This window comes from Amia ocellicauda, unplaced genomic scaffold, assembly GCF_036373705.1.
Source record: "Amia ocellicauda isolate fAmiCal2 unplaced genomic scaffold, fAmiCal2.hap1 HAP1_SCAFFOLD_175, whole genome shotgun sequence".
Lineage (NCBI taxonomy): Eukaryota > Metazoa > Chordata > Actinopteri > Amiiformes > Amiidae > Amia > Amia ocellicauda.
The window spans coordinates 1-23165 of NW_027102738.1; the positions used below are offsets into that span (position 1 = coordinate 1).

Here is a 23165-nt window from a genome sequence, read left to right on the forward strand (position 1 = left end):
CAATTATATCTCCTGGACACAGAAAGAGAGTATTAAGAGCTACGATGAAGTTACCCAGGAGACGTAAAAGGCTTGCAGCACCTGGTATTTCTAGGAGGTCTCCCATCCAAGTACTGACCTAGCCATGCCCCGTTTAGCTTCCGAGTTCTGACGAGATCGGGGGAATTCAGGACGGTGTGGCCGCAAGCCGAGAGGCCTGGCTGCATGATGTCTCTTAAAGGTTGGCGGGTATTGACGGAACTTCCAGCAAAAAAAAAAAAAAAAAAAAAGAAAAAGAAAAATGGAGGGAAAAATATCAGTGCAGTAATGGGTTTTGAAAGTAGCCGGGTACGTGTACAATTCTTCAATTATATCTCCTCCAGACAGAAAGAGAGTATTAAGAGCTACGATGAAGTTACCCAGGAGACGTAAAAAGCTTGCAGCACCTGGCATTTCCAGGAGGTCACCCATCCAAGTACTGACCAGGCCCTGCCCCTTTTACCTTCCGAGATCTGACGATATCGGGCGCGTTCAGGACGGTGTGGCCGAAAGCCAAGAGGCCCGGCTGCATGATGTCTCTTTAGGCTGGTGGGTATTGACGGAACTTCCAGCAAAAAAAAAAAAAAAAAAAGAAAAATGGAGGGAGAAATATCAGTGCAGCAAAGGGTGTTGAAAGTAGCCGGGTACGTGTACAATTCTTCAATTATATCTCCTGGAGACAGAAAGAGAGTATTAAGAGCTACGATGAAGTTACCCAGGAGACGTAAAAAGCTTGCAGCACCTGGTATTTCTAGGAGGTCTCCCATCCAAGTACTGACCAGGCCCTGCCCCGTTTAGCTTCCGAGATCTGACGAGATCGGGCGCATTCAGGACGGTGTGGCCACAAGCCGAAAGGCCTGGCTGCATGATGTCTCTTAAAGGTTGGCGGGTATTGACGGAACTTCCAGCAAAAAAAAAAAAAAAAAAAGAAAAATGGATGGAAAAATATCAGTGCAGCAAATGGTGTTGACAGTAGCTGGGTACGTGTACAATACTTCAATTATATCTCCTCCAGACAGATAGAGAGTATTAAGAGCTACGATAAAGTTACCCAGGAGACGTAAAAGCTTGCAGCACCAGGTATTTCCAGGAGGTCTCACATTCATGTACTGACCAGGTCCTGCCCCGTTTAGCTTCCGAAATCTGACGATATCATGCGCATTCAGGACGGTGTGGCCGAAAGCCGAGAGGCCCAGCTGCATGATGTCTCTTTAAGGCTGGCGGGTATTGACGGAACTTCCAGCAAAAAAAAAAAGAAAAAAGAAAAATGGAGGGAAAAATATCAGTGCAGCAAAGGGTTTTGAAAGTAGCCGGGTACGTGTACAATTCTTCAATAATATCTCCTCCAGACAGAGAGAGAGTATTAAGAGCTACGATAAAGTTACCCAGGAGACGTAAAAGCTTGCAGCACTAGGTATTTCCAGGAGGTCTCACTTTCATGTACTGACCAGGTCCTGCCGCGTTTAGCTTCCGAGATCTGACGAGATCGGGCGCGTTCAGGATGGTGTGGCCGCAAGCCGAGATGCCTGGCTGCATGATGTCTCTTAAAGGCTGGTGGGTATTGACGGAACTGCCAGCAAAAAAAAAAAGAAAAATAGAGGGAAATATACCAGTGCAGCAAAGGGTGTTGAAAGTAGCCGGGTACGTGTACAATTCTTCAATTATATCTCCTGGAGACAGAAAGAGAGTATTAAGAGCTACGATGAAGTTACCCAGGAGACGTAAAAAGCTTGCAGCACCTGGTATTTCTAGGAGGTCTCCCATCCAAGTACTGACCAGGCCCTGCCCCGTTTAGCTTCCGAGATCTGACGAGATCGGGCGCATTCAGGACGGTGTGGCCACAAGCCGAAAGGCCTGGCTGCATGATGTCTCTTAAAGGTTGGCGGGTATTGAATGAACTTCCAGCAAAAAAAAAAAAGAAAAAAAGAAAAAAGAAAAATGGATGGAAAAATATCAGTGCAGCAAAGGGTGTTGACAGTAGCTGGATACGTGTACAGTACTTCAATTATATCTCCTCCAGACAGAGAGAGAGTATTAAGAGCTACGATAAAGTTACCCAGGAGACGTAAAAGCTTGCAGAACTAGGTATTTCCAGGAGGTCTCACTTTCAAGTACTGACCAGGTCCTGCCCCGTTTAGCTTCCGAGATCTGACGAGATAGGGCGCGTTCAGGATGGTGTGGGCGCAAGCCGAGATGCCTGGCTGCATGATGTCTCTTAAAGGCTGGCGGGTATTGACGGAACTGCCAGCAAAAAAAAAAAAGAAAAATAGAGGGAAATATACCAGTGCAGCAAAGGGTGTTGAAAGTAGCCGGGTACGTGTACAATTCTTCAATTATATCTCCTGGAGACAGAAAGAGAGTATTAAGAGCTACGATGAAGTTACCCAGGAGACGTAAAAAGCTTGCAGCACCTGGTATTTCTAGGAGGTCTCCCATCCAAGTACTGACCAGGCCCTGCCCCGTTTAGCTTCCGAGATCTGACGAGATCGGGCGCATTCAGGACGGTGTGGCCACAAGCCGAAAGGCCTGGCTGCATGATGTCTCTTAAAGGTTGGCGGGTATTGACGGAACTTCCAGCAAAAAAAAAAAAAAAAAAAAGAAAAAAGAAAAATGGATGGAAAAATATCAGTGCAGCAAAGGGTGTTGACAGTAGCTGGATACGTGTACAGTACTTCAATTATATCTCCTCCAGACAGAGAGAGAGTATTAAGACCTACGATAAAGTTACCCAGGAGACGTAAAAGCTTGCAGAACTAGGTATTTCCAGGAGGTCTCACTTTCATGTACTGACCAGGTCCTGCCCCGTTTAGCTTCCGAGATCTGACGAGATAGGGCGCGTTCAGGATGGTGTGGCCGCAAACCGAGATGCCTGGCTGCATGATGTCTCTTAAAGGCTGGCGGGTATTGACGGAACTGCCAGCAAAAAAAAAAAAGAAAAATACAGGGAAATATACCAGTGCAGCAAAGGGTGTTGAAAGTAGCCGGGTACGTGTACAATTCTTCAATTATATCTCCTGGAAACAGAAAGAGAGTATTAAGAGCTACGATGAAGTTACCCAGAAGACGTAAAAAGCTTGCAGCACCTGGTATTTCTAGGAGGTCTCCCATCCAAGTACTGACCAGGCCCTGCCCCGTTTAGCTTCCGAGATCTGACGAGATCGGGCGCATTCAGGACGGTGTGGCCACAAGCCGAAAGGCCTGGCTGCATGATGTCTCTTAAAGGTTGGCGGGTATTGACGGAACTTCCAGCAAAAAAAAAAAAAAAAAAAGAAAAATGGATGGAAAAATATCAGTGCAGCAAATGGTGTTGACAGTAGCTGGGTACATGTACAATACTTCAATTATATCTCCTCCAGACAGATAGAGAGTATTAAGAGCTACGATAAAGTTACCCAGGAGACGTAAAAGCTTGCAGCACCAGGTATTTCCAGGAGGTCTCACATTCATGTACTGACCAGGTCCTGCCCCGTTTAGCTTCCGAGATCTGACGAGATCGGGCGCGTTCAGGACGGTGTGGCCGCAAGCCGAGATGCCTGGCTGCATGAAGTCTCTTAAAGGCTGGCGGGTATTGACGGAATTTCCAGCAAAAAAAAAAAAAAAAAAATAGAAAAATGGAGGGAAAAATATCAGTGCAGGAAAGGGTGTTGAAAGTAGCCAGGTACGTGTACAATTCTTCATTTATATCTCCTGCAGACTGAAAGAGAGTATTAAGAGCTACGATAAAGTTACCCAGGAGACGTAAAAGCTTGCAGCACCAGGTATTTCCAGGAGGTCTCACATTCATGTACCGACCAGGTCCTGCCCCGTTTAGCTTCCAAGATCTGACGAGATCGGGCGAGTTCAGGATGGTGTGGCCGCAAGCCGAGATGCCTGGCTGCATGATGTCTCTTAAAGGCTGGCGGGTATTGACGGAACTGCCAGCAAAAAAAAAAAAGAAAAATAGAGGGAAATATACCAGTGCAGCAAAGGGTGTTGAAAGTAGCCGGGTACGTGTACAATTCTTCAATTATATCTCCTGGAGACAGAAAGAGAGTATTAAGAGCTACGATGAAGTTACCCAGGAGACGTAAAAAGCTTGTAGCACCTGGTATTTCTAGGAGGTCTCCCATCCAAGTACTGACCAGGCCCTGCCCCTTTTAGCTTCCGAGATCTGACGAGATCGGGTGCATTCAGTACGGTGTGGCCACAAGCCGAAAGGCCAGGCTGCATGATGTCTCTTAAAGGTTGGCGGGTATTGACGGAACTTCCAGCAAAAAGAAAAAAAAACAAAAATAGAAAAATGGAGGGAAAAATATCAGTGCAGGAAGGGTGTTGAAAGTAGCCGGGTACGTGTACAATTCTTCAATTATATCTCCTGCAGACTGAAAGAGAGTATTAAGAGCTACGATAAAGTTACCCAGGAGACGTAAAAGCTTGCAGCACCTGGTATTTCCAGGAGGTCTCACATTCAAGTACTGACCAGGTCCTGCCCCGTTTAGCTTCCGAGATCTGACGATATCATGCGCATTCAGGACGGTGTGGCCGAAAGCCGAGAGGCCCAGCTGCATGATGTCTCTTTAAGGCTGGCGGGTATTGACGGAACTTCCAGCAAAAAAAAAAAGAAAAAAGAAAAATGGAGGGAAAAATATCAGTGCAGCAAAGGGTTTTGAAAGTAGCCGGGTACGTGTACAATTCTTCAATAATATCTCCTACAGACTGAAAGAGAGTATTAAGAGCTATGATGAAGTTACCCAGGAGACGTAAAAAGCTTGCAGCACCTGGTATTTCTAGGAGGTCTCCCATCCAAGTACTGACCAGGCCCTGCCCCGGTTAGCTTCCGAGATCTGACGAGATCGGGCGCGTTCAGGAAGGTGTGGCCGCAAGCCAAGATGCCTGGCTGCATGACGTCTCTTAAAGGCTGGCGGGTATTGACGGAACTTCCAGCAAAAAATAAAAAATAAATAAATAGAAAAATGGAGGGAAAAATATCAGTGCAGGACAGGGTGTTGAAAGTAGCCGGGTACATGTACAATTCTTCAATTATATCTCCTCCAGACTGAATGAGAGTATTAAGAGCTACGCTGAAGTTACCCAGGAGATGTAAAAAGCTTTCAGCACCTGGTATTTCCAGGAGGTCACCCATCAAATTACTGACCAGGCCCTGCCCAGTTTTTCTTCCGATATCTGACGAGATCTTGCGTCTTCAGGACGGTGTGGCCTCAAGCCAAGAGGCCTGGCTGCATGATGTCTCTTAAAGGTTGGCGGGTATTGACGGAACTGCCAGCAAAAAAAAAAAGAAAAATAGAAAAATGGAGGGAAAAATATCAGTGCAGGAAAGGGTGTTGAAAGTAGCCGGGTACGTGTACAATTCTTCAATTATATCTCCTGGAGACAGAAAGAGAGTATTAAGAGCTACGATGAAGTTACCCAGGAGACGTAAAAGGCTTGCAGCACCTGGTATTTCTAGGAGGTCTCCCATCCAAGTACTGACCAGGCCCTGCCCCGTTTAGCTTCCGAGATCTGACGAGATCGGGCGCATTCAGGACGGTGTGGCCACAAGCCGAAAGGCCTGGCTGCATGATGTCTCTTAAAGGTTGGCGGGTATTGACGGAACTTCCAGCAAAAAAAAAAAAAAAAAAAAGAAAAAAGAAAAATGGATGGAAAAATATCAGTGCAGCAAAGGGTGTTGACAGTAGCTGGATACGTGTACAGTACTTCAATTATATCTCCTCCAGACAGAGAGAGAGTATTAAGACCTACGATAAAGTTACCCAGGAGACGTAAAAGCTTGCAGAACTAGGTATTTCCAGGAGGTCTCACTTTCATGTACTGACCAGGTCCTGCCCCGTTTAGCATCCGAGATCTGACGAGATAGGGCGCGTTCAGGATGGTGTGGCCGCAAACCGAGATGCCTGGCTGCATGATGTCTCTTAAAGGCTGGCGGGTATTGACGGAACTGCCAGCAAAAAAAAAAAAGAAAAATACAGGGAAATATACCAGTGCAGCAAAGGGTGTTGAAAGTAGCCGGGTACGTGTACAATTCTTCAATTATATCTCCTGGAAACAGAAAGAGAGTATTAAGAGCTACGATGAAGTTACCCAGAAGACGTAAAAAGCTTGCAGCACCTGGTATTTCTAGGAGGTCTCCCATCCAAGTACTGACCAGGTCCTGCCCCGTTTAGCTTCCGAGATCTGACGAGATCGGGCGCATTCAGGACGGTGTGGCCACAAGCCGAAAGGCCTGGCTGCATGATGTCTCTTAAAGGTTGGCGGGTATTGACGGAACTTCCAGCAAAAAAAAAAAAAAAAAAAGAAAAATGGATGGAAAAATATCAGTGCAGCAAATGGTGTTGACAGTAGCTGGGTACATGTACAATACTTCAATTATATCTCCTCCAGACAGATAGAGAGTATTAAGAGCTACGATAAAGTTACCCAGGAGACGTAAAAGCTTGCAGCACCAGGTATTTCCAGGAGGTCTCACATTCATGTACTGACCAGGTCCTGCCCCGTTTAGCTTCCGAGATCTGACGAGATCGGGCGCGTTCAGGACGGTGTGGCCGCAAGCCGAGATGCCTGGCTGCATGAAGTCTCTTAAAGGCTGGCGGGTATTGACGGAATTTCCAGCAAAAAAAAAAAAAAAAAAATAGAAAAATGGAGGGAAAAATATCAGTGCAGGAAAGGGTGTTGAAAGTAGCCAGGTACGTGTACAATTCTTCATTTATATCTCCTGCAGACTGAAAGAGAGTATTAAGAGCTACGATAAAGTTACCCAGGAGACGTAAAAGCTTGCAGCACCAGGTATTTCCAGGAGGTCTCACATTCATGTACCGACCAGGTCCTGCCCCGTTTAGCTTCCAAGATCTGACGAGATCGGGCGAGTTCAGGATGGTGTGGCCGCAAGCCGAGATGCCTGGCTGCATGATGTCTCTTAAAGGCTGGCGGGTATTGACGGAACTGCCAGCAAAAAAAAAAAAGAAAAATAGAGGGAAATATACCAGTGCAGCAAAGGGTGTTGAAAGTAGCCGGGTACGTGTACAATTCTTCAATTATATCTCCTGGAGACAGAAAGAGAGTATTAAGAGCTACGATGAAGTTACCCAGGAGACGTAAAAAGCTTGTAGCACCTGGTATTTCTAGGAGGTCTCCCATCCAAGTACTGACCAGGCCCTGCCCCGTTTAGCTTCCGAGATCTGACGAGATCGGGTGCATTCAGTACGGTGTGGCCACAAGCCGAAAGGCCAGGCTGCATGATGTCTCTTAAAGGTTGGCGGGTATTGACGGAACTTCCAGCAAAAAGAAAAAAAAACAAAAATAGAAAAATGGAGGGAAAAATATCAGTGCAGGAAGGGTGTTGAAAGTAGCCGGGTACGTGTACAATTCTTCAATTATATCTCCTGCAGACTGAAAGAGAGTATTAAGAGCTACGATAAAGTTACCCAGGAGACGTAAAAGCTTGCAGCACCTGGTATTTCCAGGAGGTCTCACATTCAAGTACTGACCAGGTCCTGCCCCGTTTAGCTTCCGAGATCTGACGATATCATGCGCATTCAGGACGGTGTGGCCGAAAGCCGAGAGGCCCAGCTGCATGATGTCTCTTTAAGGCTGGCGGGTATTGACGGAACTTCCAGCAAAAAAAAAAAGAAAAAAGAAAAATGGAGGGAAAAATATCAGTGCAGCAAAGGGTTTTGAAAGTAGCCGGGTACGTGTACAATTCTTCAATAATATCTCCTACAGACTGAAAGAGAGTATTAAGAGCTATGATGAAGTTACCCAGGAGACGTAAAAAGCTTGCAGCACCTGGTATTTCTAGGAGGTCTCCCATCCAAGTACTGACCAGGCCCTGCCCCGGTTAGCTTCCGAGATCTGACGAGATCGGGCGCGTTCAGGAAGGTGTGGCCGCAAGCCAAGATGCCTGGCTGCATGACGTCTCTTAAAGGCTGGCGGGTATTGACGGAACTTCCAGCAAAAAATAAAAAATAAATAAATAGAAAAATGGAGGGAAAAATATCAGTGCAGGACAGGGTGTTGAAAGTAGCCGGGTACATGTACAATTCTTCAATTATATCTCCTCCAGACTGAATGAGAGTATTAAGAGCTACGCTGAAGTTACCCAGGAGATGTAAAAAGCTTTCAGCACCTGGTATTTCCAGGAGGTCACCCATCAAATTACTGACCAGGCCCTGCCCAGTTTTTCTTCCGATATCTGACGAGATCTTGCGTCTTCAGGACGGTGTGGCCTCAAGCCAAGAGGCCTGGCTGCATGATGTCTCTTAAAGGTTGGCGGGTATTGACGGAACTGCCAGCAAAAAAAAAAAGAAAAATAGAAAAATGGAGGGAAAAATATCAGTGCAGGAAAGGGTGTTGAAAGTAGCCGGGTACGTGTACAATTCTTCAATTATATCTCCTGGAGACAGAAAGAGAGTATTAAGAGCTACGATGAAGTTACCCAGGAGACGTAAAAAGCTTGCAGCACTTGGTATTTCTAGGAGGTCTCCCATCCAAGTACTGACCAGGTCCTGCCCCGTTTAGCTTCCGAGATCTGACGAGATCAGGCGCATTCAGGACGGTGTGGCCACAAGCCGAAAGGCCTGGCTGCATGATGTCTCCTAAAGGTTGGCGGGTATTGACGGAACTTCCAGCAAAAAAAAATAAAAAAAAAATAGAAAAATGGAGAGAAAAATATCAGTGCAGGAAAGGGTGTTGAAAGTAGCCGGGTACGTGTACAATTCTTCAATTATATCTCCTGCAGACTGTAAGAGAGTATTAGGAGCTACGATAAAGTTACCCAGGAGACGTAAAAGCTTGCAGCACCTGGTATTTCCAGGAGGTCTCACATTCAAGTACTGACCAGGTCCTGCCCCGTTAAGCTTCCGAGATCTGACGATATCATGCGCGTTCAGGACGGTGTGGCCGAAAGCCGAGAGGCCCAGCTGCATGATGTCTCTTTAAGGCTGGCGGGTATTGACGGAACTTCCAGCAAAAAAAAAAAGAAAAAAGAAAAATGGAGGGAAAAATATCAGTGCAGCAAAGGGTTTTGAAAGTAGCCGGGTACGTGTACAATTCTTCAATAATATCTCCTACAGACTGAAAGAGAGTATTAAGAGCTATGATGAAGTTACCCAGGAGACGTAAAAAGCTTGCAGCACCTGGTATTTCTAGGAGGTCTCCCATCCAAGTACTGACCAGGCCCTGCCCCGTTAGCTTCCGAGATCTGACGAGATCGGGCGCGTTCAGGAAGGTGTGGCCGCAAGCCGAGATGCCTGGCTGCATGACGTCTCTTAAAGGCTGGCGGGTATTGACGGAACTTCCAGCAAAAAATAAAAAATAAATAAATAGAAAAATGGAGGGAAAAATATCAGTGCAGGACAGGGTGTTGAAAGTAGCCGGGTACATGTACAATTCTTCAATTATATCTCCTCCAGACTGAATGACAGTATTAAGAGCTACGCTGAAGTTACCCAGGAGATGTAAAAAGCTTTCAGCACCTGGTATTTCCAGGAGGTCACCCATCCAATTACTGACCAGGCCCTGCCCAGTTTTTCTTCCGATATCTGACGAGATCTTGCGTCTTCAGGACGGTGTGGCCTCAAGCCAAGAGGCCTGGCTGCATGATGTTTCTTAAAGGTTGGCGGGTATTGACGGAACTGCCAGCAAAAAAAAAAAGAAAAATAGAAAAATGGAGGGAAAAATATCAGTGCAGGAAAGGGTGTTGAAAGTAGCCGGGTACGTGTACAATTCTTCAATTATATCTTCTCCAGACTGAAAGAGAGTATTAAGAGCTACGATGAAGTTCCCCAGGAGACGTAAAAAGCTGGCAGCACCTGGTATTTCCAGGAGGTCTCACATTTAAGTACTGACCAGGTCCTGCCCCGTTTAGCTTCCGAGATCTGACGAGATCGGGCGCGTTCAGGACGGTGTGGCCGCAAGCCAAGAGGCCGGGCTGCATGATGTCTCTTAAAGGCTGGCGGGTATTGACGGAACTTCCAGTAAAAAATAAAAAATAAATAAATAGAAAAATGGAGGGAAAAATATCAGTGCAGGACAGGGTGTTGAAAGTAGCCGGGTACATGTACAATTCTTCAATTATATCTCCTCCAGACTGAATGAGAGTATTAAGAGCTACGCTGAAGTTACCCAGGAGATGTAAAAAGCTTTCAGCACCTGGTATTTCCAGGAGGTCACCCATCCAATTACTGACCAGGCCCTGCCCAGTTTTTCTTCCGAGATCTGACGAGATCTTGCGTCTTCAGGACGGTGTGGCCGCAAGCCGAGAGGCCTGGCTGCATGATGTCTCTTAAAGGTTGGCGGGTATTGACGGAACTTCCAGCAAAAAAAAAAAAAAAAAAATGGATGGAAAAATATCAGTGCAGCAAAGGGTGTTGACAGTAGCTGGGTACGTGTACAATACTTCAATTATATCTCCTCCAGACAGAGAGAGAGTATTAAGAGCTACGATAAAGTTACCCAGGAGACGTAAAAGCTTGCAGCACCAGGTATTTCCAGGAGGTCTCACATTCATGTACTGACCAGGTCCTGCCCCGTTTAGCTTCCGAGATCTGACAAGATCGGGCGCGTTCAGGACGGTGTGGCCGCAAGCCGAGATGTCTGGCTGCATGATGTCTCTTAAAGGCTGGCGGGTATTGACGGAATTTCCAGCAAAAAAAAAAAAAAAAAAAAAGAAAAATGGAGGGAAAAATATCAGTGCAGGAAAGGATGTTGAAAGTAGCCGGGTACGTGTACAATTCTTCAATTATATCTCCTGGAGACAGAAAGAGAGTATTAAGAGCTACGATGAAGTTACCCAGGAGACGTAAAAAGCTTGCAGGACCTGGTATTTCCAGGAGGTCTCCCATCAAAGTACTGACCAGGCCCTGCCCCGTTTAGCTTCCGAGATCTGATGAGATCGGGCGCGTTCAGGATGGTGTGGCCGCAAGCCGAGATGCCTGGCTGCATGATGTCTCTTAAAGGCTGGCGGGTATTGAAGGAACTGCCAGCGAAAAAAAAAAAGAAAAATAGAGGGAAAAATACCAGTGCAGCAAAGGGTGTTGAAAGTAGCCGGGTACGTGTACAATTCTTCAATTATATCTTCTCCAGACTGAAAGAGAGTATTAAGAGCTACGATGAAGTTCCCCAGGAGACGTAAAAAGCTGGCAGCACCTGGTATTTCCAGGAGGTCTCACATTTAAGTACTGACCAGGTCCTGCCCCGTTTAGCTTCTGAGATCTGACAAGATCGGGCAAGATCGGGCAAGATCGGGCGCGTTCAGGACGGTGTGGCCGCAAGCCAAGAGGCCGGGCTGCATGATGTCTCTTAAAGGCTGGCGGGTATTGACGGAGCTTCCAGTAAAAAATAAAAAATAAATAAATAGAAAAATGGAGGGAAAAATATCAGTGCAGGACAGGGTGTTGAAAGTAGCCGGGTACATGTACAATTCTTCAATTATATCTCCTCCAGACAGATAGAGAGTATTAAGAGCTACGCTGAAGTTACCCAGGAGATGTAAAAAGCTTTCAGCACCTGGTATTTCCAGGAGGTCACCCATCCAATTACTGACCAGGCCCTGCCCAGTTTTTCTTCCGAGATCTGACGAGATCTTGCGTCTTCAGGACGGTGTGGCCTCAAGCCGAGAGGCCTGGCTGCATGATGTCTCTTAAAGGTTGGCGGGTATTGACGGAACTTCCACAAAAATAAAAAATAAAAAAAGAAAAAAGAAAAATGGATGGAAAAATATCAGTGCAGCAAAGGGTGTTGACAGTAGCTGGGTACGTGTACAATACTTCAATTATATCTCCTCCAGACAGATAGAGAGTATTAAGAGCTACGATAAAGTTACCCAGGAGACGTAAAAGCTTGCAGCACCAGGTATTTCCAGGAGGTCTCACATTCATGTACCGACCAGGTCCTGCCCCGTTTAGCTTCCAAGATCTGACGAGATCGGGCGAGTTCAGGATGGTGTGGCCGCAAGCCGAGATGCCTGGCTGCATGATGTCTCTTAAAGGCTGGCGGGTATTGACGGAATTTCCAGCAAAAAAAAAAAAAAAAAAATAGAAAAATGGAGGGAAAAATATCAGTGCAGGAAAGGGTGTTGAAAGTAGCCGGGTACGTGTACAATTCTTCAATTATATCTCCTGGAGACAGAAAGAGAGTATTAAGAGCTACGATGAAGTTACCCAGGAGACGTAAAAGCTTGCAGCACCAGGTATTTCCAGGAGGTCTCACATTCATGTACCGACCAGGTCCTGCCCCGTTTAGCTTCCAAGATCTGACGAGATCGGGCGAGTTCAGGATGGTGTGGCCGCAAGCCGAGATGCCTGGCTGCATGATGTCTCTTAAAGGCTGGCGGGTATTGACGGAATTTCCAGCAAAAAAAAAAAAAAAAAAATAGAAAAATGGAGGGAAAAATATCAGTGCAGGAAAGGGTGTTGAAAGTAGCCGGGTACGTGTACAATTCTTCAATTATATCTCCTGGAGACAGAAAGAGAGTATTAAGAGCTACGATGAAGTTACCCAGGAGACGTAAAAAGCTTGCAGCACCTGGTATTTCTAGGAGGTCTCCCATCCAAGTACTGACCAGGCCCTGCCCCGTTTAGCTTCCGAGATCTGACGAGATCGGGCGCATTCAGGACGGTGTGGCCACAGGATGGTGTGGCCGCAAGCCGAGATTCCTGGCTGCATGATGTCTCTTAAAGGCTGGCGGGTATTGACGGAACTGCCAGCAAAAAAAAAAAGAAAAATAGAGGGAAATATACCAGTGCAGCAAAGGGTGTTGAAAGTAGCCTGGTACGTGTACAATTCTTCAATTATATCTCCTGGAGACAGAAAGAGAGTATTAAGAGCTACGATGAAGTTACCCAGGAAACATAAAAATCTTGCAGCACCTGGTATTTCTAGGAGGTCTCCCATCCAAGTACTGACCAAACCCTGCCCCGTTTAGCTTCCGAGATCTTCTGACATCGGGCTCATTCAGGACTGTGTGTCAGCAAGCCGAGAGGCCTGGTTGCATGATGTCTCTTAAAGGCTGGCGGATATTGACGGAACTGCCAGCAAAAAAAAAAAAAAAAAAAAAAAAAAAGAAAAATGGATGGAAAAATATCAGTGCAGCAAAGGGTGTTGACAGTAGCTGGGTACGTGTACAATACTTCAATTATATCTCCTCCAGACAGAAAGAGAGAATTAAGAGCTACGATAAAGTTACCCAGGAGACGTAAAAGCTAACAGCACCAGGTATTTCCAGGAGGTCTCACATTCTAGTACTGACCAGGTCCTGCCCCGTTTAGCTTCCGAGATCTGACGAGATCGGGCGCGTTCAGGATGGTGTGGCCGCAAGCCGAGACGCGTGGCTGCATGATATCTCTTAAAGGCTGGCGGGTATTGACGGAACTGCCAGCAAATAAAAAAAAGAAAAATAGAGGGAAAAATACCAGTGCAGCAAAGGCTATTGAAAGTAGCCGGGTACGTGTACAATTCCTCAATTATAACACCTCCAGACAGATAGAGAGTATTAAGAGCTACGATGAAGTTACCCAGGAGACGTAAAAAGCTTGCAGCACCAGGTATTTCCTGGAGGTCTCCCATCCAAGTTCTGATCAGGCCCTGCCCCGTTTAGCTTCCGAGATCTGACGAGATCAGGCACGTTCAGGATGGTGTGGCTGCAAGCCAAGAGGCCTGGCTGCATGATGTCTCTTAAAGGTTGGCGGGTATTGACGGAACTTCCAGCAAAAAAAAAAAAAAAAAAAGAAAAATGGATGGAAAAATATCAGTGCAGCAAAGGGTGTTGACAGTAGCTGGGTACGTGTACAATACTTCAATTATATCTCCTCCAGACAGATAGAGAGTATTAAGAGCTACGATAAAGTTACCCAGGAGACGTAAAAGCTTGCAGCACCAGGTATTTCCAGGAGGTCTCACATTCATGTACCGACCAGGTCCTGCCCCGTTTAGCTTCCAAGATCTGACGAGATCGGGCGAGTTCAGGATGGTGTGGCCGCAAGCCGAGATGCCTGGCTGCATGATGTCTCTTAAAGGCTAGCGGGTATTGACGGAATTTCCAGCAAAAAAAAAAAAAAAAATAGAAAAATGGAGGGAAAAATATCAGTGCAGGAAAGGGTGTTGAAAGTAGCCGGGTACGTGTACAATTCTTCAATTATATCTCCTGGAGACAGAAAGAGAGTATTAAGAGCTACGATGAAGTTACCCAGGAGACGTAAAAAGCTTGCAGCACCTGGTATTTCTAGGAGGTCTCCCATCCAAGTACTGACCAGGTCCTGCCCCGTTTAGCTTCCGAGATCTGACGAGATCGGGCGCATTCAGGACTGTGTGGCCACAAGCCGAAAGGCCTGGCTGCATGATGTCTCCTAAAGGTTGGCGGGTATTGACGGAATTTCCAGCAAAAAAAAAAAGAAAAATGGAGGGAAAAATATCAGTGCAGCAAAGGGTGTTGACAGTAGCTGGGTACGTGTACAATTCTTCAATTATATCTTCTCCAGACTGAAAGAGAGTATTAAGAGCTACGATGAAGTTCCCCAGGAGACGTAAAAAGCTGGCAGCACCTGGTATTTCCAGGAGGTCTCACATTTAAGTACTGACCAGGTCCTGCCCCGTTTAGCTTCCGAGATCTTCTGACATCGGGCTCATTCAGGACTGTGTGTCCGCAAGCCGAGAGGCCTGGTTGCATGATGTCTCTTAAAGGCTGGCGGATATTGACGGAACTGCCAGCAAAAAAAAAAAAAAAAAAAAAAAAAAAGAAAAATGGATGGAAAAATATCAGTGCAGCAAAGGGTGTTGACAGTAGCTGGGTACGTGTACAATACTTCAATTATATCTCCTCCAGACAGAAAGAGAGAATTAAGAGCTACGATAAAGTTACCCAGGAGACGTAAAAGCTTGCAGCACCAGGTATTTCCAGGAGGTCTCACATTCAAGTACTGACCAGGTCCTGCCCCGTTTAGCTTCCGAGATCTGACGAGATCGGGCGCGTTCAGGATGGTGTGGCCGCAAGCCGAGACGCGTGGCTGCATGATATCTCTTAAAGGCTGGCGGGTATTGACGGAACTGCCAGCAAATAAAAAAAAGAAAAATAGAGGGAAAAATACCAGTGCAGCAAAGGCTGTTGAAAGTAGCCGGGTACGTGTACAATTCCTCAATTATAACACCTCCAGACAGATAGAGAGTATTAAGAGCTACGATGAAGTTACCCAGGAGACGTAAAAGCTTGCAGCACCAGGTATTTCCTGGAGGTCTCCCATCCAAGTTCTGATCAGGCCCTGCCCCGTTTAGCTTCCGAAATCTGACGAGATCAGGCACGTTCAGGATGGTGTGGCTGCAAGCCAAGAGGCCTGGCTGCATGATGTCTCTTAAAGCTTGGCGGGTATTGACGGAACTTCCAGCAAAAAAAAAAAAAAAAAAAGAAAAATGGATGGAAAAATATCAGTGCAGCAAAGGGTGTTGACAGTAGCTGGGTACGTGTACAATACTTCAATTATATCTCCTCCAGACAGATAGAGAGTATTAAGAGCTACGATAAAGTTACCCAGGAGACGTAAAAGCTTGCAGCACCAGGTATTTCCAGGAGGTCTCACATTCATGTACCGACCAGGTCCTGCCCCGTTTAGCTTCCAAGATCTGACGAGATCGGGCGAGTTCAGGATGGTGTGGCCGCAAGCCGAGATGCCTGGCTGCATGATGTCTCTTAAAGGCTAGCGGGTATTGACGGAATTTCCAGCAAAAAAAAAAAAAAAAATAGAAAAATGGAGGGAAAAATATCAGTGCAGCAAAGGGTGTTGAAAGTAGCCGGGTACGTATACAATTCTTCAATTATATCTTCTCCAGACTGAAAGAGAGTATTAAGAGCTACGATGAAGTTCCCCAGGAGACGTAAAAAGCTGGCAGCACCTGGTATTTCCAGGAGGTCTCCCATCCAAGTACTGACCAGGTCCTGCCCCGTTTAGCTTCCGAGATCTGACAAGATCGGGCAAGATCGGGCAAGATCGGGCGCGATCAGGACGGTGTGGCCGCAAGCCAAGAGGCCGGGCTGCATGATGTCTCTTAAAGGCTGGCGGGTATTGACGGAACTTCCAGCAAAAAATAAAAAATAAATAAATAGAAAAATGGAGGGAAAATTATCAGTGCAGGACAGGGTGTTGAAAGTAGCCGGGTACATGTACAATTCTTCAATTATATCTCCTCCAGACTGAATGAGAGTATTAAGAGCTACGATGAAGTTACCCAGGAGATGTAAAAAGCATTCAGCACCTGGTATTTCCAGGAGGTCACCCATCCAATTACTGACCAGGCCCTGCCCAGTTTTTCTTCCGAGATCTGACGAGATCTTGCGTCTTCAGGACGGTGTGGCCTCAAGCCAAGAGGCCTGGCTGCATGATGTCTCTTAAAGGCTGGAGGGTATTGATGGAACTTCCAGCAAAAAACAAAAGAAAAAAGAAAAATGGAGGGACAAATATCAGTGCAGCAAAGCGTGTTGAAGGTAGCCGGGTACGTGTACAATTCTTCAATTATATCTCCTCCAGACAGATAGAGAGTATTACGAGCTACGATAAAGTTACCCAGGAGACGTAAAAGCTTGCAGCACCAGGTATTTCCAGGAGGTCTCACATTCAAGTACTGACCAGGTCCTGCCCCGTATATCTTCCGAGATCTGACGAGATCGGGCGCGTTCAGGACGGTGTGGCCGCAAGCCGAGATGCCTGGCTGCATGATGTCTCTTAAAGGCTGGCGGGTATTGACGGAACTGCCAGCAAAAAAAAAAAGAAAAATAGAGGGAAATATACCAGTGCAGCAAAGGGTGTTGAAAGTAGCCGGGTACGTGTACAATTCTTCAATTATATCTCCTGGAGACAGAAAGAGAGTATTAAGAGCTACGATGAAGTTACCCAGGAGACGTAAAAAGCTTGCAGCACCTGGTATTTTCAGGAGGTCACACATCCAAGTACTGACCAGGCCATGCCCCATTTAGCTTCCGAAATCTGATATGATCGGGCGCGTTCAGGACAGTGTGACTACAAGCCAAGAAGCCTGGCTGCTTGATGTCTCTTAAAGGCTGGCGGGTATTGACGGAACTTCCAGCAAAAAAATAAAATAAAAAGAAAAATGGAGGGAAAAATATCAGTGCAGCAAAGGCTGTTGAAAGTAGCCGGGTACGTGTACAATACTTCAATTATATCTCCTCCAGACAGATAGAGAGTATTAAGAGCTACGATGAAGTTTCCCAGGAGACGTAAAAGGCTTGCAGCACCAGGTATTTCCAGGAGGTCTCCCATCCAAGTACTGACGAGGCCCTGCCCCGTTTAGCTTCCGAGATCTGATGAGATCGGACGTGTTCAGGACGGTGTGGCCGCAAGCCAAGAGGACGGGCTGCATGATGTCTCTTAAAGGCTGGCGGGTATTGACGGAACTTCCAGCAAAAAATAAAAAATAAATAAATAGAAAAATGGAGGGAAAATTATCAGTGCAGGACAGGGTGTTGAAAGTAGCCGGGTACATGTACAATTCTTCAATTATATCTCCTCCAGACTGAATGAGAGTATTAAGAGCTACGATGAAGTTACCCAGGAGATGTAAAAAGCATTCAGCACCTGGTATTTCCAGGAGGTCACCCATCCAATTACTGACCAGGCCCTGCCCAGTTTTTCTTCCGAGATCTGACGAGATCTTGCGTCTTCAGGACGGTGTGGCCTCAAGCCAAGAGGCCTGGCTGCATGATGTCTCTTAAAGGCTGGAGGGTATTGATGGAACTTCCAGCAAAAAACAAAAGAAAAAAGAAAAATGGAGGGACAAATATCAGTGCAGCAAAGCGTGTTGAAGGTAGCCGGGTACTTGTACAATTCTTCAATTATATCTCCTCCAGACAGATAGAGAGTATTACGAGCTACGATAAAGTTACCCAGGAGACGTAAAAGCTTGCAGCACCAGGTATTTCCAGGAGGTCTCACATTCAAGTACTGACCAGGTCCTGCCCCGTTTATCTTCCGAGATCTGACGAGATCGGGCGCGTTCAGGACGGTGTGGCCGCAAGCCGAGATGCCTGGCTGCATGATGTCTCTTAAAGGCTGGCGGGTATTGACGGAACTGCCAGCAAAAAAAAAAAGAAAAATAGAGGGAAATATAACAGTGCAGCAAAGGGTGTTGAAAGTAGCCGGGTACGTGTACAATTCTTCAATTATATCTCCTGGAGACAGAAAGAGAGTATTAAGAGCTACGATGAAGTTACCCAGGAGACGTAAAAAGCTTGCAGCACCTGGTATTTTCAGGAGGTCACACATCCAAGTACTGACCAGGCCATGCCCCATTTAGCTTCCGAAATCTGATATGATCGGGCGCGTTCAGGACAGTGTGACTACAAGCCAAGAGGCCTGGCTGCATGATGTCTCTTAAAGGCTGGCGGATATTGACGGAACTTCCAGCAAAAAAATAAAATAAAAAGAAAAATGGAGGGAAAAATATCAGTGCAGGAAAGGGTGTTGAAAGTAGCCGGGTACGTGTACAATTCTTCAATTATATCTCCTGGAGACAGAAAGAGAGTATTAAGAGCTACGATGAAGTTAACCAGGAGACGTAAAAAGCTTGCAGCACCTGGTAATTCTAGGAGGTCTCCCATCCAAGTACTGACCAGGCCCTGCCCCGTTTAGCTTCCGAGATCTGACGAGATCGGGCGCGTTCAGGATGGTGTGGCCGCAAGCCGAGATGCCTGGCTGCATGATGTCTCTTAAAGGCTGGCGGGTATTGACGGAAATGCCAGCGAAAAAAAAAATAGAAAAATAGAGGGAAAAATACCAGAGCAGCAAAGGGTGTTGAAAGTAGCCGGGTACATGTACAATTCTTCAATTATATCTTCTCCAGACAGAAAGAGAGTATTAAGAGCTACGATGAAGTTACCCAGGAGACGTAAAAGGCTTGCAGCACCTGGTATTTCTAGGAGGTCTCCCATCCAACTACTGACCTGGCCCTGCCCCGTTTAGCTTCCGAGATCTGACGAGATCGGGCGCATTCAGGACGGTGTGGCCGCAAGCCGAGAGGCCTGGCTGCATGATGTCTCTTAAAGGCTGGCGGGTATTGACGGAACTGCCAGCAAAAAAAAAAAAGAAAAATAGAGGGAAATATACCAGTGCAGCAAAGGGTGTTGAAAGTAGCCGGGTACGTGTACAATTCTTCAATTATATCTCCTGGAGACAGAAAGAGAGTATTAAGAGCTACGATGAAGTTACCCAGGAGACGTAAAAAGCTTGCAGCACCTGGTATTTCTAGGAGGTCTCCCATCCAAGTACTGACCAGGCCCTGCCCCGATTAGCTTCTGAGATCTGACGAGATCGGGCGCATTGAGGACGGTGTGGCCACAAGCCGAAAGGCCTGGCTGCATGATGTCTCTTAAAGGTTGGCGGGTATTGACGTAACTTCCAGCAAAAATAAAAAAAAAAAAAAATAGAAAAATGGAGGGAAAAATATCAGTGCAGGAAAGGGTGTTGAAAGTAGCCGGGTACGTGTACAATACTTCAATTATATCTCCTCCAGACAGAGAGAGAGTATTAAGAGCTACGATAAAGTTACCCAGGAGACGTAAAAGCTTGCAGCACTAGGTATTTCCAGGAGGTCTCCCATCCAAGTACTGACGAGACCCTGCCCCGTTTAGCTTCCGAGATCTGACGAGATCGGGCGAGTTCAGGATGGTGTGGCCGCAAGCCGAGATGCCTGGCTGCATGATGTCTCTTAAAGGCTGGCGGGTATTGACGGAACTGCCAGCAAAAAAAAAAAAGAAAAATAGAGGGAAATATACCAGTGCAGCAAAGGGTGTTGAAAGTAGCCGGGTACGTGTACAATTCTTCAATTATATCTCCTGGAGACAGAAAGAGAGTATTAAGAGCTACGATGAAGTTACCCAGGAGACGTAAAAAGCTTGCAGCACCTGGTATTTCTAGGAGGTCTCCCATCCAAGTACTGACCAGGCCCTGCCCCGTTTAGCTTCCAAGATCTGACGAGATCGGGCGCATTGAGGATGGTGTGGCCACAAGCCGAAAGGCCTGGCTGCTTGATGTCTCTTAAAGGTTGGCGGGTATTGACGGAACTTCCAGCAAAAAAAAAAAAAATAAAATAGAAAAATGGAGGGAAAAATATCAGTGCAGGAAAGGGTGTTGAAAGTAGCTGGGTACGTGTACAATTCTTCAATTATATCTCCTGGAGACAGAAAGAGAGTATTAAGAGCTACGATGAAGTTACCCAGGAGACGTAAAAAGCTTGCAGCACCTGGTATTTCTAGGAGGTCTCCCATCCAAGTACTGACCAGGCCCTGCCCTGTTTAGCTTCCGAGATCTGACGAAATCGGGCGCATTCAGGACGGTGTGGCCACAAGCCGAAAAGCCTGGCTGCATGATGTCTCTTAAAGGTTGGCGGGTATTGACGGAACTTCCAGCAAAAAAAAAAAAAAAAATAAATAGAAAAATGGAGGGAAAAATATCAGTGCAGGACAGTGTGTTGAAAGTAGCCGGGTACATGTACAATTCTTCAATTATATCTCCTGGAGACAGAAAGAGAGTATTAAGAGCTACGATGAAGTTACCCAGGAGACGTAAAAGCTTGCAGCGCCAGGTATTTCCAGGAGGTCTCCCATCCAAGTACTGACCAGGCCCTGCCCCGTTTAGCTTCCGAGATCTGACGAGATCTTGCGTCTTCAGGACGGTGTGGCCTCAAGCCAAGAGGCCTGGCTGCATGATGTCTCTTAAAGGCTGGAGGGTATTGATGGAACTTCCTGCAAAAAACAAAAGAAAAAAGAAAAATGGAGGTAAAAAATATCAGTGCAGCAAAGCGTGTTGAAGGTAGCCGGGTACGTGTACAATCCTTCAATTATATCTCCTCCAGACAGATAGAGAGTATTAAGAGCTACGATAAAGTTACCCAGGAGACGTAAAAGCTTGCAGCACCAGGTATTTCCAGGAGGTCTCACATTCAAGTACTGACCAGGTCCTGCCCCGTTTAGCTTCCGAGATCTGACGAGATCGGGCGCGTTCAGGACGGTGTGGCCGCAAGCCGAGATGTCTGGCTGCTTGATGTCTCTTAAAGGTTGGCGGGTATTGACGGTAATTCCAGCAAAAAAAAAAAAAAAAAAAAAAAAAAAGAAAAATGGATGGAATAATATCAGTGCAGCAAAGGGTGTTGACAGTAGCTGGGTACGTGTACAATACTTCAATTATATCTCCTCCAGACAGAAAGAGAGTATTAAGAGCTACGATGAAGTTACCCAGGAGATGAAAAAGCTAGCAGCACCTGGTATTTCCAGGAGGTCACCCATCCAAGTACTGACCAGGACCTGCCCCGTTTTGCTTTCGAGATCTGACGAGATCGGGCGCGTTCAGGCCGGTGTGGCCTCAAGCCAAGAGGCCTGGCTGCATGATGTCTCTTAAAGGCTGGAGGGTATTGACGGAACTTCCAGCAAAAAAAAAAAAAAAAGAAAAAAAAATGGAGGGAAAAATATCAGTGCAGCAAAGGGTGTTGAAAGTAGCCGGGTATGTGTACAATTCTTCAATTATATCTCCTCCAGACAGAAAGAGAGTATTTAGAGCTACGATAAAGTTACCCAGGAGACGTAAAAGCTTGCAGCACCAGGTATTTCTAGGAGGTCTCACATTCATGTACCGACCAGGTCCTGCCCCGTTTAGCTTCCAAGATCTGACGAGATCGGGCGAGTTCAGGATGGTGTGGCCGCAAGCCAAGATGCCTGGCTGCATGATGTCTCTTAAAGGCTGGCGGGTATTGACGGAACTGCCAGCAAAAAAAAAAAAGAAAAATAGAGGGAAATATACCAGTGCAGCAAAGGGTGTTGAAAGTAGCCGGGTACGTGTACAATTCTTCAATTATATCTCCTGGAGACAGAAAGAGAGTATTAAGAGCTACGATGAAGTTACCCAGGAGACGTAAAAAGCTTGTAGCACCTGGTATTTCTAGGAGGTCTCCCATCCAAGTACTGACCAGGCCCTGCCCCGTTTAGCTTCCGAGATCTGACGAGATCGGGCGCATTCAGGACGGTGTGGCCACAAGCCGAGATGTCTGGCTGCATGATGTCTCTTAAAGGCTGGCGGGTATTGACGGAATTTCCAGCAAAAAAAAAAAAAAATATATAGAAAAATGGAGGAAAAAATATCAGTGCAGGAAAGGGTGTTGAAAGTAGCCGGGTACGTGTACAATACTTCAATTATACCTCCTCCAGACAGATAGAGAGTATTAAGAGCTACGATAAAGTTACCCAGGAGACGTAAAAGCTTGCAGCACCAGGTATTTCCAGGAGGTCACCCATCCAAGTACTGACCAGGCCCTGCCCCGTTTAAATTCCAAGATCTGATGAGATCGGGGGCGTTCAGGACGGTGTGGCTGCAAGCCAAGAGGCCTGGCTGCATGATGTCTCTTAATGGTTGGCGGGTTTTGACGGAACATCCAGCAAATAAAAAAAAAGAGAAATGGAGGTAAAAATATCAGTGCAGCAAAGGGTGTTGAAAGTAGCCAGGTACGTGTACAATTCTTCAATTATATCTCCTCCAGACTGAAAGAGAGTATTAAGAGCTACGATGAAGTTACCCAGGAGACGTAAAAAGCTTGCAGCACCTGGTATTTCCAGGAGGACACCCATCCAAGTACTGACCAGACCTTGCCCCGTTTAGCCTCCGAGATCTGACGAGATCGGGCGCGTTCAGGACGGTGTGGCTGCAAGCCAAGATGCCTGACTGCATGATGTCTCTTAAAGGCTGGCGGGTATTGACGGAACAGCCAGCAAAAAAAAAAAAAGAGAAATGGAGGGAGAAATACCAGTGCAGCAAAGGGTGTTGATAGTTGCCAGGTACGTGTACAATTCTTCAATTATATCTCCTGCAGACAGAAAGAGAGTATTAAGAGCTACGATGAAGTTACCCAGGAGACGTAAAAAGCTTGCAGCACCTGTTATTTCTAGGAGGTCAGCCATCCAAGTACTGACCAGGCCCTGCCCCGTTTAGCTTCCGAGATCTTACGAGATCGGGCGCATTCAGGACGGTGTGGCCACAAGCCGAGTGGCCTGGCTGCATGATGTCTCTTAAAGGTTGGCGGGTATTGACGGAACTTCCTGCAAAAAAAAAAAAAAAAAAAAAAAAAAAAAGAAAAATGGATGGAAAAATATCAGTGCAGCAAAGGGTGTT

At 46.3% G+C, this 23165-nt stretch overlaps 15 non-coding genes and 43 pseudogenes across 15 annotated transcripts; all 58 read right to left on the reverse strand.

Annotated features, from left to right (window-relative positions):
* Positions 1–69: 69 nt before the first annotated feature.
* On the reverse strand, positions 70–188 carry LOC136724144 (uncharacterized; annotated as a pseudogene).
* A 225-nt stretch (positions 189–413) lies between these two features.
* LOC136724052 (uncharacterized) lies at positions 414–532 on the reverse strand (annotated as a pseudogene).
* Positions 533–748: 216 nt separating this feature from the next.
* Positions 749–867, reverse strand: LOC136724153 (5S ribosomal RNA). The gene has a single exon (XR_010806948.1). It is a non-coding gene; the product is annotated as a 5S ribosomal RNA (ribosomal RNA).
* Positions 868–1417: 550 nt separating this feature from the next.
* LOC136724073 (uncharacterized) lies at positions 1418–1536 on the reverse strand (annotated as a pseudogene).
* Positions 1537–1745: 209 nt separating this feature from the next.
* Positions 1746–1864, reverse strand: LOC136724022 (5S ribosomal RNA). Its single transcript, XR_010806925.1, has one exon. It is a non-coding gene; the product is annotated as a 5S ribosomal RNA (ribosomal RNA).
* Positions 1865–2417: 553 nt separating this feature from the next.
* LOC136724034 (5S ribosomal RNA) lies at positions 2418–2536 on the reverse strand. The gene has a single exon (XR_010806926.1). It is a non-coding gene; the product is annotated as a 5S ribosomal RNA (ribosomal RNA).
* Positions 2537–3089: 553 nt separating this feature from the next.
* Positions 3090–3208, reverse strand: LOC136724046 (5S ribosomal RNA). Its single transcript, XR_010806927.1, has one exon. It is a non-coding gene; the product is annotated as a 5S ribosomal RNA (ribosomal RNA).
* Positions 3209–3424: 216 nt separating this feature from the next.
* Positions 3425–3543, reverse strand: LOC136724020 (uncharacterized; annotated as a pseudogene).
* Positions 3544–3761: 218 nt separating this feature from the next.
* LOC136724061 (uncharacterized) lies at positions 3762–3880 on the reverse strand (annotated as a pseudogene).
* A 210-nt stretch (positions 3881–4090) lies between these two features.
* Positions 4091–4209, reverse strand: LOC136724140 (uncharacterized; annotated as a pseudogene).
* Positions 4210–4428: 219 nt separating this feature from the next.
* LOC136724097 (uncharacterized) lies at positions 4429–4547 on the reverse strand (annotated as a pseudogene).
* Positions 4548–4763: 216 nt separating this feature from the next.
* On the reverse strand, positions 4764–4882 carry LOC136724113 (5S ribosomal RNA). Its single transcript, XR_010806936.1, has one exon. It is a non-coding gene; the product is annotated as a 5S ribosomal RNA (ribosomal RNA).
* A 557-nt stretch (positions 4883–5439) lies between these two features.
* LOC136724139 (5S ribosomal RNA) lies at positions 5440–5558 on the reverse strand. Its single transcript, XR_010806947.1, has one exon. It is a non-coding gene; the product is annotated as a 5S ribosomal RNA (ribosomal RNA).
* Positions 5559–6111: 553 nt separating this feature from the next.
* LOC136724119 (5S ribosomal RNA) lies at positions 6112–6230 on the reverse strand. Its single transcript, XR_010806941.1, has one exon. It is a non-coding gene; the product is annotated as a 5S ribosomal RNA (ribosomal RNA).
* A 216-nt stretch (positions 6231–6446) lies between these two features.
* Positions 6447–6565, reverse strand: LOC136724021 (uncharacterized; annotated as a pseudogene).
* Positions 6566–6783: 218 nt separating this feature from the next.
* Positions 6784–6902, reverse strand: LOC136724062 (uncharacterized; annotated as a pseudogene).
* A 210-nt stretch (positions 6903–7112) lies between these two features.
* LOC136724120 (5S ribosomal RNA) lies at positions 7113–7231 on the reverse strand. The gene has a single exon (XR_010806942.1). It is a non-coding gene; the product is annotated as a 5S ribosomal RNA (ribosomal RNA).
* A 219-nt stretch (positions 7232–7450) lies between these two features.
* On the reverse strand, positions 7451–7569 carry LOC136724098 (uncharacterized; annotated as a pseudogene).
* Positions 7570–7785: 216 nt separating this feature from the next.
* On the reverse strand, positions 7786–7904 carry LOC136724116 (5S ribosomal RNA). Its single transcript, XR_010806938.1, has one exon. It is a non-coding gene; the product is annotated as a 5S ribosomal RNA (ribosomal RNA).
* A 557-nt stretch (positions 7905–8461) lies between these two features.
* On the reverse strand, positions 8462–8580 carry LOC136724155 (uncharacterized; annotated as a pseudogene).
* A 554-nt stretch (positions 8581–9134) lies between these two features.
* Positions 9135–9252, reverse strand: LOC136724132 (uncharacterized; annotated as a pseudogene).
* A 557-nt stretch (positions 9253–9809) lies between these two features.
* On the reverse strand, positions 9810–9928 carry LOC136724023 (uncharacterized; annotated as a pseudogene).
* Positions 9929–10149: 221 nt separating this feature from the next.
* Positions 10150–10268, reverse strand: LOC136724067 (uncharacterized; annotated as a pseudogene).
* A 210-nt stretch (positions 10269–10478) lies between these two features.
* Positions 10479–10597, reverse strand: LOC136724040 (uncharacterized; annotated as a pseudogene).
* Positions 10598–10816: 219 nt separating this feature from the next.
* On the reverse strand, positions 10817–10935 carry LOC136724107 (5S ribosomal RNA). Its single transcript, XR_010806932.1, has one exon. It is a non-coding gene; the product is annotated as a 5S ribosomal RNA (ribosomal RNA).
* Positions 10936–11505: 570 nt separating this feature from the next.
* On the reverse strand, positions 11506–11624 carry LOC136724093 (uncharacterized; annotated as a pseudogene).
* A 223-nt stretch (positions 11625–11847) lies between these two features.
* LOC136724063 (uncharacterized) lies at positions 11848–11966 on the reverse strand (annotated as a pseudogene).
* A 218-nt stretch (positions 11967–12184) lies between these two features.
* Positions 12185–12303, reverse strand: LOC136724064 (uncharacterized; annotated as a pseudogene).
* A 219-nt stretch (positions 12304–12522) lies between these two features.
* LOC136724137 (uncharacterized) lies at positions 12523–12641 on the reverse strand (annotated as a pseudogene).
* A 568-nt stretch (positions 12642–13209) lies between these two features.
* LOC136724028 (uncharacterized) lies at positions 13210–13328 on the reverse strand (annotated as a pseudogene).
* Positions 13329–13538: 210 nt separating this feature from the next.
* Positions 13539–13657, reverse strand: LOC136724025 (uncharacterized; annotated as a pseudogene).
* A 216-nt stretch (positions 13658–13873) lies between these two features.
* On the reverse strand, positions 13874–13992 carry LOC136724065 (uncharacterized; annotated as a pseudogene).
* A 217-nt stretch (positions 13993–14209) lies between these two features.
* LOC136724150 (uncharacterized) lies at positions 14210–14328 on the reverse strand (annotated as a pseudogene).
* Positions 14329–14880: 552 nt separating this feature from the next.
* Positions 14881–14999, reverse strand: LOC136724134 (uncharacterized; annotated as a pseudogene).
* Positions 15000–15208: 209 nt separating this feature from the next.
* Positions 15209–15327, reverse strand: LOC136724042 (uncharacterized; annotated as a pseudogene).
* A 216-nt stretch (positions 15328–15543) lies between these two features.
* LOC136724066 (uncharacterized) lies at positions 15544–15662 on the reverse strand (annotated as a pseudogene).
* Positions 15663–15879: 217 nt separating this feature from the next.
* LOC136724057 (uncharacterized) lies at positions 15880–16018 on the reverse strand (annotated as a pseudogene).
* A 221-nt stretch (positions 16019–16239) lies between these two features.
* Positions 16240–16358, reverse strand: LOC136724104 (uncharacterized; annotated as a pseudogene).
* A 215-nt stretch (positions 16359–16573) lies between these two features.
* LOC136724038 (uncharacterized) lies at positions 16574–16692 on the reverse strand (annotated as a pseudogene).
* A 209-nt stretch (positions 16693–16901) lies between these two features.
* LOC136724068 (uncharacterized) lies at positions 16902–17020 on the reverse strand (annotated as a pseudogene).
* A 216-nt stretch (positions 17021–17236) lies between these two features.
* LOC136724129 (uncharacterized) lies at positions 17237–17355 on the reverse strand (annotated as a pseudogene).
* A 221-nt stretch (positions 17356–17576) lies between these two features.
* On the reverse strand, positions 17577–17695 carry LOC136724105 (uncharacterized; annotated as a pseudogene).
* A 215-nt stretch (positions 17696–17910) lies between these two features.
* Positions 17911–18029, reverse strand: LOC136724151 (uncharacterized; annotated as a pseudogene).
* A 209-nt stretch (positions 18030–18238) lies between these two features.
* On the reverse strand, positions 18239–18357 carry LOC136724069 (uncharacterized; annotated as a pseudogene).
* Positions 18358–18573: 216 nt separating this feature from the next.
* LOC136724123 (5S ribosomal RNA) lies at positions 18574–18692 on the reverse strand. The gene has a single exon (XR_010806945.1). It is a non-coding gene; the product is annotated as a 5S ribosomal RNA (ribosomal RNA).
* Positions 18693–18903: 211 nt separating this feature from the next.
* LOC136724127 (5S ribosomal RNA) lies at positions 18904–19022 on the reverse strand. Its single transcript, XR_010806946.1, has one exon. It is a non-coding gene; the product is annotated as a 5S ribosomal RNA (ribosomal RNA).
* Positions 19023–19232: 210 nt separating this feature from the next.
* On the reverse strand, positions 19233–19351 carry LOC136724019 (uncharacterized; annotated as a pseudogene).
* Positions 19352–19571: 220 nt separating this feature from the next.
* On the reverse strand, positions 19572–19690 carry LOC136724031 (uncharacterized; annotated as a pseudogene).
* A 210-nt stretch (positions 19691–19900) lies between these two features.
* On the reverse strand, positions 19901–20019 carry LOC136724142 (uncharacterized; annotated as a pseudogene).
* Positions 20020–20238: 219 nt separating this feature from the next.
* LOC136724117 (5S ribosomal RNA) lies at positions 20239–20357 on the reverse strand. Its single transcript, XR_010806939.1, has one exon. It is a non-coding gene; the product is annotated as a 5S ribosomal RNA (ribosomal RNA).
* Positions 20358–20577: 220 nt separating this feature from the next.
* Positions 20578–20696, reverse strand: LOC136724041 (uncharacterized; annotated as a pseudogene).
* A 216-nt stretch (positions 20697–20912) lies between these two features.
* On the reverse strand, positions 20913–21031 carry LOC136724138 (uncharacterized; annotated as a pseudogene).
* Positions 21032–21255: 224 nt separating this feature from the next.
* LOC136724051 (uncharacterized) lies at positions 21256–21374 on the reverse strand (annotated as a pseudogene).
* A 217-nt stretch (positions 21375–21591) lies between these two features.
* LOC136724074 (uncharacterized) lies at positions 21592–21710 on the reverse strand (annotated as a pseudogene).
* A 210-nt stretch (positions 21711–21920) lies between these two features.
* LOC136724071 (5S ribosomal RNA) lies at positions 21921–22039 on the reverse strand. Its single transcript, XR_010806929.1, has one exon. It is a non-coding gene; the product is annotated as a 5S ribosomal RNA (ribosomal RNA).
* A 218-nt stretch (positions 22040–22257) lies between these two features.
* On the reverse strand, positions 22258–22376 carry LOC136724122 (5S ribosomal RNA). The gene has a single exon (XR_010806944.1). It is a non-coding gene; the product is annotated as a 5S ribosomal RNA (ribosomal RNA).
* A 211-nt stretch (positions 22377–22587) lies between these two features.
* On the reverse strand, positions 22588–22706 carry LOC136724157 (uncharacterized; annotated as a pseudogene).
* Positions 22707–22917: 211 nt separating this feature from the next.
* On the reverse strand, positions 22918–23036 carry LOC136724145 (uncharacterized; annotated as a pseudogene).
* Between the last annotated feature and the right edge of the window lie 129 nt (positions 23037–23165).